The sequence below is a fragment of the Pleurodeles waltl genome, chromosome 5 (assembly GCF_031143425.1).
Source record: "Pleurodeles waltl isolate 20211129_DDA chromosome 5, aPleWal1.hap1.20221129, whole genome shotgun sequence".
Lineage (NCBI taxonomy): Eukaryota > Metazoa > Chordata > Amphibia > Caudata > Salamandridae > Pleurodeles > Pleurodeles waltl.
Window position 1 is genome coordinate 865,685,997 of NC_090444.1, and position 14,100 is coordinate 865,700,096.

The following is a 14,100-nucleotide window of genomic DNA, read 5'->3' on the forward strand; positions in this document are numbered from 1 at the left end:
TCAACCCCATTTAGTTCTTGAAGCAGATCAGTCTGAGCGTGCTCTGGGACGTTTACCAGCACAGCACTTTCAGCATGCATTCTTAATCAAAATGGAAGCAGTTTACTATAGAGGATTTAATGTCAAACTACTTGCAATATAAGAAATTACATTTTCTTTATATTTTCACACCAGGAGGGGGCGCGCTACACTGTCCAGCATCCTGTGCGGCAGGAGAGCCACATCCTGCCATTTCTCATCCCCCAAAAGCACACATAGGGAACTCTGTGGTCCCGCTGTGCAGGATGCACCCGGGAGCAAGCCTGGGCGAAGATTGGGCCAAGAGTGGGCCCGTCTGCGCCCGCCCACAGCCGAACAAGGCCAGGCGGGGCTTCCCTCCTGGATTGTGGATTTGGCTGCCTCTTTATGGTAAGAATCTTTGTACCTAGTGCTATCCATCATGGGGAAAAGAAAGCAGACACAAAATAGAGTAGGCGCTAATACCAAACTTTCTAGCACAGCTAATGTGATTACTAATTATCTTACTAACGCTATGGGCAGGCTAAATAAGGAGATTGTCAGTGCTAAAGTGAGACTTTTGGCCACTAAAAGTGCTTTGCTGGGGGGTTACTGCAGAAACAAGTGCTGAGGCTGTCAATTTGATTCATTAAATAGATTTGCCAGATGAAGGCACTTTTGGTGCAGATTTTAATTCAGAATCCTTAACCCCACTTCCCCCCTAAAAAAAAGAGAAGCAGGCCAGATAGCGAAAGCCAACTCAATCACCTCACCAAAGCCTTCCAATTTAAGAAAAGTGAAAACAGCAACAGGAGCAAACGGAACAAAGCTACTGGATTTGTCAACTGCCCATGATCCTTCAGTCCCCAAGAGCACGGAGCTTCTATTGAAGAGGATACATATTAAATCAGACAACAATGAATCTATAATATTGCCAGGTATTAGGTAAATAAAATAACATGTGAATAAAATTGAAGCTTCTATTAATATTATGGCGGGTATAAAGAATTCTACCACCGCGGGTCAGACGGCCTTGAGTAAAGATCCCTCCAATATTATATAGCCTGGGAATTTGGGGTGAGATGTATCGAAAGATTTTGCATTCGCAAATGGTGTGAATCGGTAAATTTCAGTGTTTGTGAATGCAAATTAGCCTTTCACGATGTATGAAAGGCATTGCAGTCCCACTTTAAGGAATCGCAATTTTTTGCGAATCCCTAAAATTGTGACTCTGAATAGGGAATCGCAATTTGCGATTCCCTAAATAGGAAATCGCAAATAGGGAATTCCTATTTGCGATTCCCTTTGCACATGTATCAAGCATTTCCTATATATATGAACTGGGCATTTAGGAAATGCAATTACCACCAACTCCACGTTGGTGGTAACCATGTGCATTTTTTAAAAAATGCTTTAAAAATGCATTTTTTAAAGTGCCAGGTAGCGCACAATGCCCCTAGAGCATGTGTGCACTTTACCTGTGCACAATTGTTTTTTTTGGGGGGGGGGGGGTGCATCAAACGGGGCCTCCGGCCCTCAGCACACTTGGTTTTGCATTTCCGAATTTGCAAATTCCTAAAAGAAATTAGCAAATTAGGAAATGCAAAACCATTCGCACCTATGGGTCTTCAGGCCTATAGGAACAAATGGAGTGTCATTCCCTATTAGCGATTCACTAATAGTGATTGCAAAATCGCTTTCAGGGAATCACTATTTTGTTACATTCCATTTTTCATTACCTAAATAGCAATTACCTAAAATTCGCTATTTAGGTAATGCAAAATGGAACTTTGAAACATCTGGCCCATATTCTCCAATGTAAATGAGACTACTAGAATTGGTAAAGGAAATGATATGGTAATGCAGAAGGACCCATCTCAAACAGCTTTATTAACGAGCAATCGGGAAACACAAATTGTCTTAAATCATAGATGTTGGAGTATGAATAGAGTGATGTCCCTGACAGGCATTTTACATCTGCCTCCAGATGTGACTCCATATGTAATTGTATTGAAAAACGTACCCAAATTAAGACCAGACACTTTGGAGCCTTGGCTAGATTTATGCAACAAAGATATACACTAGCTATCAAAGAAAAAAAGCACGCCAAATGTTTTGTATCAGGAGATTTTACTTGTGAGACGTGTTCAATGGGTGGGTTATTCAAGGAAAGAAGAAGAGGGGGATTGTATTGTGGTCAACTTTTGCCATCCCTCATTTGTAAAAAATCTCCTCTCAGATCTACAAAAAAGGCAGCAAAATAGTCTAGATACGAAGGGATAGATTATGGCTGTACCCCTGGGTTTCTTTTACAGGCCAAACGCAGAGCTAACATACGACAATAGGGTGGTATAAGCGAAACAGCTAGAAATCAAGTAGGCTTTGAGAACCTAATTTTTTTTAATCAATTTGCCTCCCTTAGTGGCAGTGAGGAATTGAATTGAATTGACAATGATGGGTGCATAAAGGGGAAGGGGGTGTCCATCCCAAAGGAAATAACTACTATGACAGAAGGATTGATAACCACCAATCACCCTTATTTAAGTCTAGCAGATATGACTCTGAGGACCCCAAGCGGTGATTCAATCACTTTCATGTCATGGAATGTAGCTGGGGTAAAAAATAAATTAGCAAACTATGAATAGCATACAGGATTAGCCTCCTCATATATAATCTGTTTGCAAGAGACATGACATTAGGGGCCTTTTAATGTTGAAGGATATTCTTCAATTGTTACACCAGCCTCGCCATTCCCCAGTTGGAGAACTGAAGGGGGCTAGCTGTGTTGATCTCAACCTTAATTCTGTTTATTCTGATAAAATCATTTACTAATTACCCATTTTACCCGCTTTTATATTTTTGATAAGATGGGAATGGTATTAATTAATTACTATAATAATAGGTTTGATAGCACTGAAAATGTGGTGGTATCCAGCCTCCAGGAGGAGCTAAATATGTTTTTGGGTGACATTGTACCACCATATATTTTGATATGGGTAGGAGTTTTCAACGCTGATGCACGTTAGATAACTACTGAGAAGGTTTGTGGATATATGGATGATTTAAGGAATAACCAACCTTAATTTTTGCATGATAGTTATTGGACTGCCCTGAATGAAATGATGTTCAGATATGATTTGGAATTGATGGAACAGGAAGGAGTCCTAGAAAAGGTTAAGATTCCAACATTTTGGGGAGAAGGATATTCCTTAACTATTGATCACATATTAATCTCGGAGAATAGCCTACTCATTGTCGTAGTTTTGACTCTTGCTCCAGGCAAGACTGCTGGTTAAAGTAGGACTGTACTTTTGTTTGTAGGCAACTATGCCTATCCTACAACAAGTCGCAACTGTTGTCCCAACCTTACCGGCTCACTAGCAGCACCTCACCAGAAACACAATAGTAAAAGGTGATTTGTGGCAGCCTTTACACATGGACTCAAGAATAAGACATCTCAGGGAGTGTCGTAGTTAAACGGAAATTACCCCTTTCTCACAGATATATCATGTCTCATACAAACATAGGCAATGACAAAGATGCAGTAAAGTTTCAATGGTTTTTATTTAACATAACTGCAATATGCGGAATGTTGCATGGGTTGCAATGTTTAGGATAATGAATAATGCAAGGAACAGAATTGTAAAGACGAGAGTCATTATTACAAAGACCCCCACCATCTTGCAATGCATAAGAAAGACATACGAGATGTAATACGCCCTAATACCCTAATGTGAGAGGCCTAACCTCCTACCTAAAGGAGAGCTGGGTTTGCTAAACCTAATCTGCCAATGCCATGTCCATGAGAGGAGCCCCCAACCCTCGTTACCTGGGAATGAGGTCTCTATCTCAGACCTCACAGGGACACGAAGACTGGATCAGCGTCAAGACGACGTGCAGCATTGATATTAGCGATGGTGGCGATGCCCTCTGGTCGGAATCCCTCTGATTATCTGTCTAAAGTGCGATGTATTTATACAGATCTACAAGGACCCCTGACGTAGGTGTGTTCCCAAACAATAGATAACAGACATGCTTGGGACGGCAATTAATATAAACAATCCCTCGAAAGTATAGAGAGGGAAAATCCCTAAGGGTGAACACCTACTCTTTGTTGGTCTTTGTATTATCAGTGTCAAAGCGCTAAGGTGTCAAGATCAGGCAGCAAAGCATAACAAGTGGCCTAACTATAAACAAGGCAGTCATCTTAGAAGAATTAAATAATTAAATGGGCTAAGACAGAGCAAGTTAAATAGGTTAAAAGTCACTAGGTGACGGGGGCACCAGCCTGCAAGCCAGAGGCTAAGCTAACTCCAGTTATCCCATTAAAATGAACTAGGATTCACTACACCCTCCCCATTGCCGTAACAACGTATGTCAAAGGTACAGGAACCCAAACGCTAAAATTGCTCTGAACTAAAAAGCTAAAAAGCATAAAAAACAGCTAAAAAATCTTTAAAATGTGTTAAACAGGTAATAAAAACAATTCAGCTAAAACATATACAGAGATGTTAATGTCAACCATGACAAGCACAGCGTGCCAAAGCAAGTTAATTTAAATGCATAATTTTGAAGCAGGAGTGGCAAGTCAATTCATCAAATTATTTGCTGTACGCATGATCTTGAAGAGTATCATCGAAGTCACCCACCAATGACCTAAAAAATGAGTCAACATCATCTGATGTTAAATCGAGTGCAGGGCCGAGAAACGGATCCACAGAGCAGTAGTGAGCAGTACTTTCTGGTGTAACGTCATTCGTTGCAGTGCCCTCGTTCATGGTAGATCTCAAAACGGAAGGCTCATAGGTGGCCTCGCAGAGCAACCTCAGTCTCAAGGGGCATGACCGTGTAAGAACCCTCATCGGGGACATCAGCAGTTCGTGGTCCACAGGAGATGTCGGTGCAACAGCAAGACAGATCATAGGCAGATGTTCAAAGAGGCACCATATGCAGCGGAAGACTGGTTGTACGCACCAGAGAATGTGCCGAAATGACAACGACCAGTCATTCTCCAATTCCACCAGCAAGAGTGCACCTAAGATCCGAGCCATGCGTTCACGGCACAGTGGAGTTGGTGGGAGCGACTCCATTACTCTCCGTAGCTGGAAAGAAACAACCACTGCGAATCAGAAGAAATAGCAGTAGTAGTCCACCAATCAAAGCCAAAATAATTGGAAAGCCACCAAACACACTTGAAAAGAGCGAATGGATGGCTGACGGGATGACTCCGAAGACAGTCTGGAAGATGGACACAAAACCAGACCCGACAGCCTTAAAGAAATGAACAATCCCAGTGGTTCTCGAAGCATTGAATATTCTGGATACCAGTTCTCCAAAGTACTTGGGGAAGTTGGTATTTAATAGGGATTGTATCTCGGCTGATGATCTCGCAATCTGGAGAGCATACATCTCTTTTGCGGATGTCAAGGCGACCTGTTTTTGAAACAATAGCGCCTTAAGCCTGCTCTGCTTGTCATAGTTCACATTAATAGTATCTATGTGGGGCCACATGTCAGATACTTTACCTCTCGTGTGGGGGGGAACAAAACATGTCCACAACACGTAACAACCTTCAAGACCGAGATGCGTAGGCAATTCCTGGTCGCATGCCGCAACAGCTTTGATCGTTCAGTTCCACATAACTTCCATTGGAAAGTACATGAAATACCGGGTGAATCAAAGGGACGGGAGTACCCTTCAGTAAACAGGCCAAATTCACGACCCTTGCATTGCAAAGACCGTGAAGGGACACCTGCTTGCATATCATGGAATGACTAACAGCAGTCTCACATTCGCCTCCGCTAAGAAAGACCTCTGTTTCGCCGTTCAGACATTTGTAATCAAAGGGCAACTCTCATTCTTCCTTAATATAGCTATCTCCTAGTTGCTCGTACCTTCCCACTGCAAGATATTTCAGGCAGCTTGAGAAACGAAAGGTCGAAATGGGTAAATTAATTATGCCATGTAAGAGCCAGATAGTTGAAGGACTCTCTGCTACCGTGAAGGGCAACTTTTCTACATGAAGCATGGTTGTTCTCCGGAAAAATTTAAAGCAGTGAAGAATTCACTCCCGTTAATATACTTCCATGGAATGAGGCCATTTTTCAGTGTCTGTAAAGTCCATGATATAACCGGGACAAGTCTGCCTGAATGATATCAATAGCAGACAACTCTATATTAGATAGTGAATAAATCCTGTTGGACGGAGTATTCATGCCATTATCGACAACTGCTAAAGCTTTTTCTAAATTTTCCTTATCCAATTGCCTTAAAAGCGCAGCAGCCTCCATCTGTGAAAGTTTCCAAATGTCATTGTACATAGCATATAAAAACCTTTTTGTATGCTTTTTTCTAGGACCCAGCAGAAAATCCTGTAAGTCTATATCTTCGGAAAGGGTGTTCAGGTGTTGCTTTACTGCGGCTAACATGTTGCCCTCTACCCATTGCTGGCACAGCTTACCCACACTGTCTGTTGTAACCATACCTGTATGTTGACCCGATACAAAGCGAGGGTCTGGCCTGTTAATTGAAAAAAACCCTGAAGAGTTCAAAAAACACGCTTGACACTCATTTGTGTCAGTGGGCCATATTAACCATGCGCCGGGACTGGAAAGTGAAGGATTATAGGTACCAGCCTTAACCATTGCATCTAGCCTGTCCTCGGTGATATTAAAGAAGTATTGCCAATCTTTAAATCTTGCCGGAGTGCGGATATTGGGCATGTTCAAGTCTTTAATTTTTGCTAACCCCAGACAGGATGTCTGCTGTATAGTGTCATTTAAGAAAATCATTTGCACAGGAATCAGGCATGCTCGAAATAAAGCTTCTCTACCCTGTATCTGCCAATCCTGTGTTCCCCATACACTTTTCAAGTCAATAGTGCTCTTCCGGTATTCGTAACCTTCAACTGCGAGCCGGGAAACAAAGGGATCTGAATAAATCAGTTTTGTATCAATTAGCAAAATCTTCCTAATTTGTGCTAGAGGTATTTTAAAATTATACGACTCTGCTTTTTTGTGTCATGCCCAGAAAATTATGTAAATTTATCACTATAGTGTTTTGGGCTCCCCACTGGTGGTGTAGAACAGTGTTCCCACTGTGTGTAGTTAAATACTGTCCTGTATCTAGTGACACGGTGTAGGTAGTAATGTCCCCAATTGTTATAGCAGAACATTTCCCCATAATTCATTGTATGTTCTTATACATCATCACTTTCAAAAGCGGAATAGTCCTTCATTTCAGTTAGCATGGAATCAACTGTTTGGACATCCCAATCATCTGAGACATCAGGTGTAATTACATCTGTCATAGAAATTTTGAACACGTATCGTATTTGAATAATTTCTGTAGGCCCGTATATATCAAATGGAACTTTGTCCCACACAATCCCATCAGAAATCAGTATTGCTGCAACATTTACAGGGGACTACTATAGTCTCTTCGGACCTTATGTGAGGAATGATATGGAGCTAAAACTTCATCAACAGGCTCCACAGAGGAGCGATCAGGAATATAGTGACCATTTATAAGCAAAAAGAAAACAGTCACAAAACCAATCCATGAAAATAATGCAAAAAATGTCCAACAGAACCCTAAATAGTTCCCTGGGTATATCAAATAGTTCTTTTTAAGCCATTGATACAGCTTACTCCTTTTTGAAACATTGTCAATCACAGTAGTTGATGAGTCTGAAGAAAAGTCATCAATGTCAATGAAATAGCCAGAGGCAGTCTCTGCAAACACGGGAGCCGGTGCACTATCTGTACTTTGGTCCCTTCACATGGAGGCTCTTGGTAGACGGTGTCATTAGTCTGTGATGTGTTTGTGTAAAAAACAGCCAAATCTTGGACAGGAGTTGTTACTGAAGTGGTGACAGGAACTAACAAGAGGTCCTTTTCTGCCCTCCCCATGGTCGAGGAGGTATCAGGAACAGTATTGGACATTGTTGCATACTCCGTAGTAATGTTGTGCATCCTACTGTGTAGATATATGCCCTGTTGGGTAGTGTGAGGGGAATCGGGAACCACCCAAGGGACCTCTTGGTCTACTGTGAAGGATCGGCCACATGATGTAGTTTGATGTCATCAATGGAGATTAATCTGTCCGTTCTAGAGCCAGACAGCTGTGGTAAGATGACAGTCCTGGTGTCTTGAATTCCCAAGACCGGTACAGGTGCTCTGTATGATGGACCGAACTCCTTCTTCACTGCGATCTTCTCACGAACCAGATCCCCAACTTTAGGGATCCAGCCAGTCGAAGTTTTAGCTAAATCCATTATTCTAAGGTGGCAGCACTTGCAGATGATTTATCATCACGAAATTGCTGAAGCTCCTGTAAAACAGTGAGTCGTTCATTTATGTCAAATGGTGTTTCTGCTGCCACCATACCAGGGGCATCAAGATCTGGGACATACATAGGTATCCCAAAGAGAACCTTATATGGAGTACGTCCCCTCAAGGACCATCTTGGCAGATTGTTCAGTGCTCTCTGGACTCCATTTAGGTGATGTAACCAGCTGCGGCCTGAACCTAATACTCGAGCTGTTAAGGACTGCTTTAGATCACGATTCCGCCTCTCCACAACAGAATTTCCCTCAGGATGGTTTGGTGAGGAGTAATGGAGTTCAACACCCATCGTCCCCATGGTGTCCCTGAATGTCTTAGAGGCAAATGCAGGGCCCTGGTCCGAATGGAATGCTACAACCGCATATGTACCGATAAAGATGAGCAAGTCTTTTATAACAGTCCGGGCGCCAGCCGACCGCTGTGGCCATATCCACAGGAATTTAGAACAAGAATCTACAGCGACTAAAATGTATTTGTATGCACCATCAGGCTGTAAGGGACCACAATGGTCCAGGTACACACACTGTAGTGGCCTGTTGGACACTAAGAGGGATGTCTGCGGTGGGTGTTTGATATTAGAGCCCTTTATCTGCTGGCAAATGTCACAGCAAAGGACATACTGTTTTGTTAGTCTGCATAGACCAGGCCACCAAAAGCGTTTCTGTAGGAGTGTTACAATGGCCGATATACAAGCATGTGCAGAAGCGACACCCTCATGCGGTGCTTTAATTAGATCTAATCTCTGGTCGTCATTGGGGATCACTCAATCTCCAACCCCAGGAATTGTTGTGTAGGCAACATTCTGCGCACTGATATGGTAAGTATAGTTTGTAGGGTATCCTTTTGCAAGGGGCATGTCTGCAGCTGAAGCTTTAACGGCAGTCAATATTTCATTATCCAATCTCGCCTGTGAACGAGTCACTGCAGCCACAGAAGCCATAGCTGCTGCTGCTTTGGCCGCTTCATCAGCCAATGTATTACCAGTAACGTGTACTCCTACATGTTGGTGTCCCAATGTATGTACTACATGGACACACAGCAGCTTATCCTTAAGATCAGCCACCCTCCCCCACAATATTTTGTGTTTAATGGTGTTCCCTTTAGAATCTCTAAACCCGTTCAGTTTCCAATGATTGAGGTAGTCATTGTATGACTGAACGCAGTAATATGAAGCGCATTCCCTTATTGCCAGCACCGCGCTCCCGCTTCGCAGGTAGCGCATTCTCATGCCGGACAGAGGAAGGGGTCGGGCCAGGAGGCCCTTATTGCCAGCCCCGCGCTCCTGCTCTGCTTCACGGGTAGCGCATTCTCACGCTAGACAGAGGAAGTGGTTGGGCCAGGAGGCCCTTATTGCCAGCACTGCGCTCCCGCTTCGCGGGATGCGCGCGGGAGCGGGCCCGTCCTTCGCCTGTCATCGCCAGGAAGAGGCTGGGCCACCCCTCTGACATCTCCCTCACGATTGTGTTATTGTGATGTGCAACCGTCTGGCTGCCTGGAGGTATCCTCTTTTAATTATTTCTTTGTTTCTGTTAAGGTCGTTCCATCTTTATAGTTATCTTACGCTTAAGTTCAGTTGGTAGAAGCTTGCAAAAGTTATCTTTTGTTTGCGGTTGCTGGGGGCGGAAGGAAGGCGTGGGATCCTGTCTGTGGCAGTTGGGGGTGGCCCAAGCCCCTACATACTTGACACCGCATCTGCTTATTTGGGAAGTGTCGGGCCTTGTCTGTGACTGTTGGGCGTAGGCTAAGCCCCTACAAACTTGATATTGTGCTCCTTCCTGCCACATCCAAACCTGAGAAATGTTATTATTGCAGTCAGGATGGGGAAAAGGGAAGCTAGCGGCAATCCCACCAGGCGGGGGGGGGGGGGGGGAGGCGAAGAAAATACCCTGCCATGCTGCCGAAAACTGTACTTTATCTCAAATTGATGACCTAATAGAAGTTGAGTTTGTTAGCCACCAAACCTTCCAAGCTCCCCAAGAGAGGACCTGACGTCGCGACCAAAGACATAAAAACCTTCTTTATTCCTGTGACTCCTGTGAACAATGAGTCATTGTTTGTGCTATCACGGAGGCCCCAATCAGAGCCAATCACGTCAGATACCCTGGCTAATCCTTTAGAGAGCCCGAAATTGTGTGTGGCCAATCAGCGGGACAGTGTATCTCCCTATATAAACTGTCATAATCGTTTCTTACCCCTGGCTTCGTTGGTAACCCCTAGCTCAGAGAAAGGTACAACAAGGGAAGCTAAGGAGCCATTATCACATTTAGCCATCCAGGTGGAATGGCCTGTAGAGGCTCAGTTAGTACAAATAAGATCCGAAATATTGAGCTTAAGAGTATCTCACTTCCCTTAGCCACATGGTACACGAGAAGCTTGACAGCATAACAGCCGTGATTGGGGATATAAGGAAATCTTCTCTCTACCCTAAGTTTAACTCTCTATCCACACAAACCCAGCAAATTGATGCACCTATGAAGGGAACGTACAGGGGAAAGAATGCAAGAGTGGTATCACAAAACTGTCAACGGGAAGTTTGTGTAGCTCCCATAGTGGCTAATTCAAATAAATATGATGCTAAATTGATTAGAGGGGTTAACCAAGAGATGCCCAGTGACAAGCTTTTAGTCAATGTTAACAAAGACTCCCAGTCAAGGCCTCCATCGAGCCAGATGAAGCATAGTCAGTGTGATGTCTACATGACAAAGCTGAGCTACGGAACAAGGGGGTTCACTTAAGAACAAAGTCATTCACTGGATAAGGGGTGTAAAGTAATGTAGGTCCGTTATACGGGATGACATAATAACTGCCCAGAGATTTTCAAGTGACAGCTCAGAAACGGACCTCGTAGGGTTGCAGCTGAACAGCCAGAGTCTAGTAAAGGGCCTTTTAGCTCTTGAGTTAAGATCGAGACCAGGCACTTTGTCCCAAGTAACTCTTGTCCAGACGATCCCCCCTCCTATGGTTAATTTGTTCCTTAGAGGTAGTTCTAATTTTAGATCTTCTCCTAGTACATGCACCACAAGACGGGGACGTATGAGTAGTTCAACTACAATGGTAGATTGACGCAAAGCCCCAATAGCGGAAGTAGGGAAGGATGACATTTTTGGTACAAAGCCTTTGGAACCACATGATCTAAGTACTCTACCGTTGGGCATCGTGGGAGTAGAGCCAGGAGTATGTTGCAATGACCATGTAGAAGGGAGGTACTGTGGAGCCACACCACTTAAAAATAAGGGAAAAGTGAGATCGCAAAACACTGGGGATAGCAATGAACCCTTAATTAATTTCTTATCCTGGAATGTGGCTGGTGTGTCATCTAAAACAACCAATCCACAGTGGTGTAGTTTTATGGATCAACATCACATTATTTTTCTACAGGAGACATGGCCCCCTTTCACAATTTATAGAGCAGGATATTGGACCTTTCAGAAGGCTGCATTTCCATCTCCATCTGGTAGAGCATCCGGGGGTCTAATAATCTGGCTCAAACACGACCTGTTCCCCAAGGCAAAGGAGTTGCCCTCCCCCTCTAGGGATATATTAGCCGTGGAGGTTGAATGTAGCGGCCCAAGGGGGCCTGTTCGCATAGTACTTGTAAACATATATATTAGGCCTGGCTCACAAAAGTCTCAGACCGTCCAGCTAAAATTGCTTATAGATTTTTTGAATCATCTACCTGGGGGGCAGGGCTTACTTGTTGCAGGAGACTTCAATATGCAATTGAATTGTGAGGACGATTCCCAGCAAAAAAAAAAATTCAGTTTGCTCACCCATGGGACAGATCAGGCCCGGTCCAGGTTGCAATAAAGTCAACAGGGGGAGTATTAGCTCTATTGGAGGACTCGATAAAAGCAATGGGGCTAAGAATAGTCAACGGGAACACGAAGTCAGACACTCCTGCGTTGCCTACGTATAGGAAAGGCCTATATTTGAGCCGTCTAGACTATGTTCTAGTAGACGATTCTCTTTGGAACTCCCTTATCGACATGGTAGTTTCTCCATGTGACGACAGCGATCACCAAGCTCTTTGTATATCTTTTTCAACCTCCCCATTCAATTGTAATCTTCTATCTAAGTGGGTGAAGGGTAGTACCCTAGTTGTGACAAATGATTATAAAAATGTAAGGTGGGAAATGGTGGCAGATGACGTAAATTTCCAGGCATCTATATATAAAGTAGTGATCAACGCTTTTCCCTCTGAAGCATATTGATTTCGTATCGGTTGACTTAATTTGCATAATATTATGGTCAACCAGTTAAGGCCCTTCTTCCAGGTAGCAAGGAGGCAGGCAGAAACTAGGGTCAGACCCATGAGGTGGTTCTCTAGCTCCTGTCGACAGGCCAAATTACAGCTCTTGGAAGCACTGAAGGCAGGGAGTTGTTGTGCGATAAGAGCTACCAGGACTGCATATAAATCAGTACTGAAAAACGCCAAAAAAGAGTGGGAAACTAAACACTGGAAGGCTTTGGTAGATGCTTTACAAGTAAAGGACTCAAAACTGTTCTGGAAATTAGTGGCAGATAAAGGACATTCCGATAATGTGGAGACTCACCCTGTAATCCAGCCAACACTCTGGGTGTCACATTTTGGAAATGTGTATAGAGTGGCTCAAACCAGTAGTACTATTGTTCCGCCATCTATCGAGGGGCCCTCCCATCTACCTACTTCCGGTTTAGTTATTCCACCCAAATTTGATCTGGCTCCTTTTTCCTTAAAAGAAACAACTCTGGCTCTCCAAACGCTACGCATAGGGAAGGCCCCTGGGTTAGATGGTATCCCAGGCGATTTGTATTTGTCCCGACCTAGAACCTTGTCCCTATTTCTAAATACACTTAGCAATGAGATTCTGAGAGGTGGTGGGTTCCCTTCCACATGGCAAGGAGCGATTATAATTCCCGTTTTTAAAAAGGGCTCAAGGGAACTTCCATCCAACTATAGGCCAATAAGTTTAAATCGACATTAGTCAAAAAGTTTTTTGCAAGCAAGTCTTGATCAGACTGCAGGCATGGACAGAGGACTTGCATATCCTTTCCGACCTTCAGGCAGGATTTAGGAAAGGTGTGAGCACAATTGACCAGGCACTTAGGTTCAACCTCCTTTGTTGGAAACATCTGATACTAAACAAGGGCCACATGTATGTGGCCTTCATCGACTTAAAAGCTGCGTTTGATATGGTCCCAAGGGATTTACTGTGGAACATTCTTGAGACCTATAAACTTGACAATGAGATGCTGAAATTGATCAGGTGTCTCCACGAGGGCACTCACGCCCAGGTACGCTGGTCTCAAGGCGGAGACCTGACAGAAGCCATACCCGTTGACAGGGGGGTCAGACAGGGGTGTGTCCTGATCCCCACGCTGTTCAATCTCTTTATTAACGGCGCGGTTGACCAGCTGATGCTCTGCAATCATGACGCCCCAAAGTTAGCAGGAATTCCTGTCCCTATTTTAATGTTTGCAGATGATACCTTACTGATCTCAAGAACCCCATTGGGCCTTCAAAACGAACTCAATGCTTTTTCTAAATTTTGCCCCAAGAGGGGCCTAGAGATAAATCCTTCCAAGACCAAATTTATGGCTTTTAATCCGCACAAGTCTTTTAGGGGGAAAATGACTCTAGCAGGACAACCGGTAGAGAGAGTTAGTCAATTTGACTATCTGGGGATTAGATTATCGGATGACCAACAGTGGTCGGCTCAGATTGAGAAGAGTTTGTTGATCCTTCGACAGAGGTCAGCTGTGATAGCGAGAAAAATAG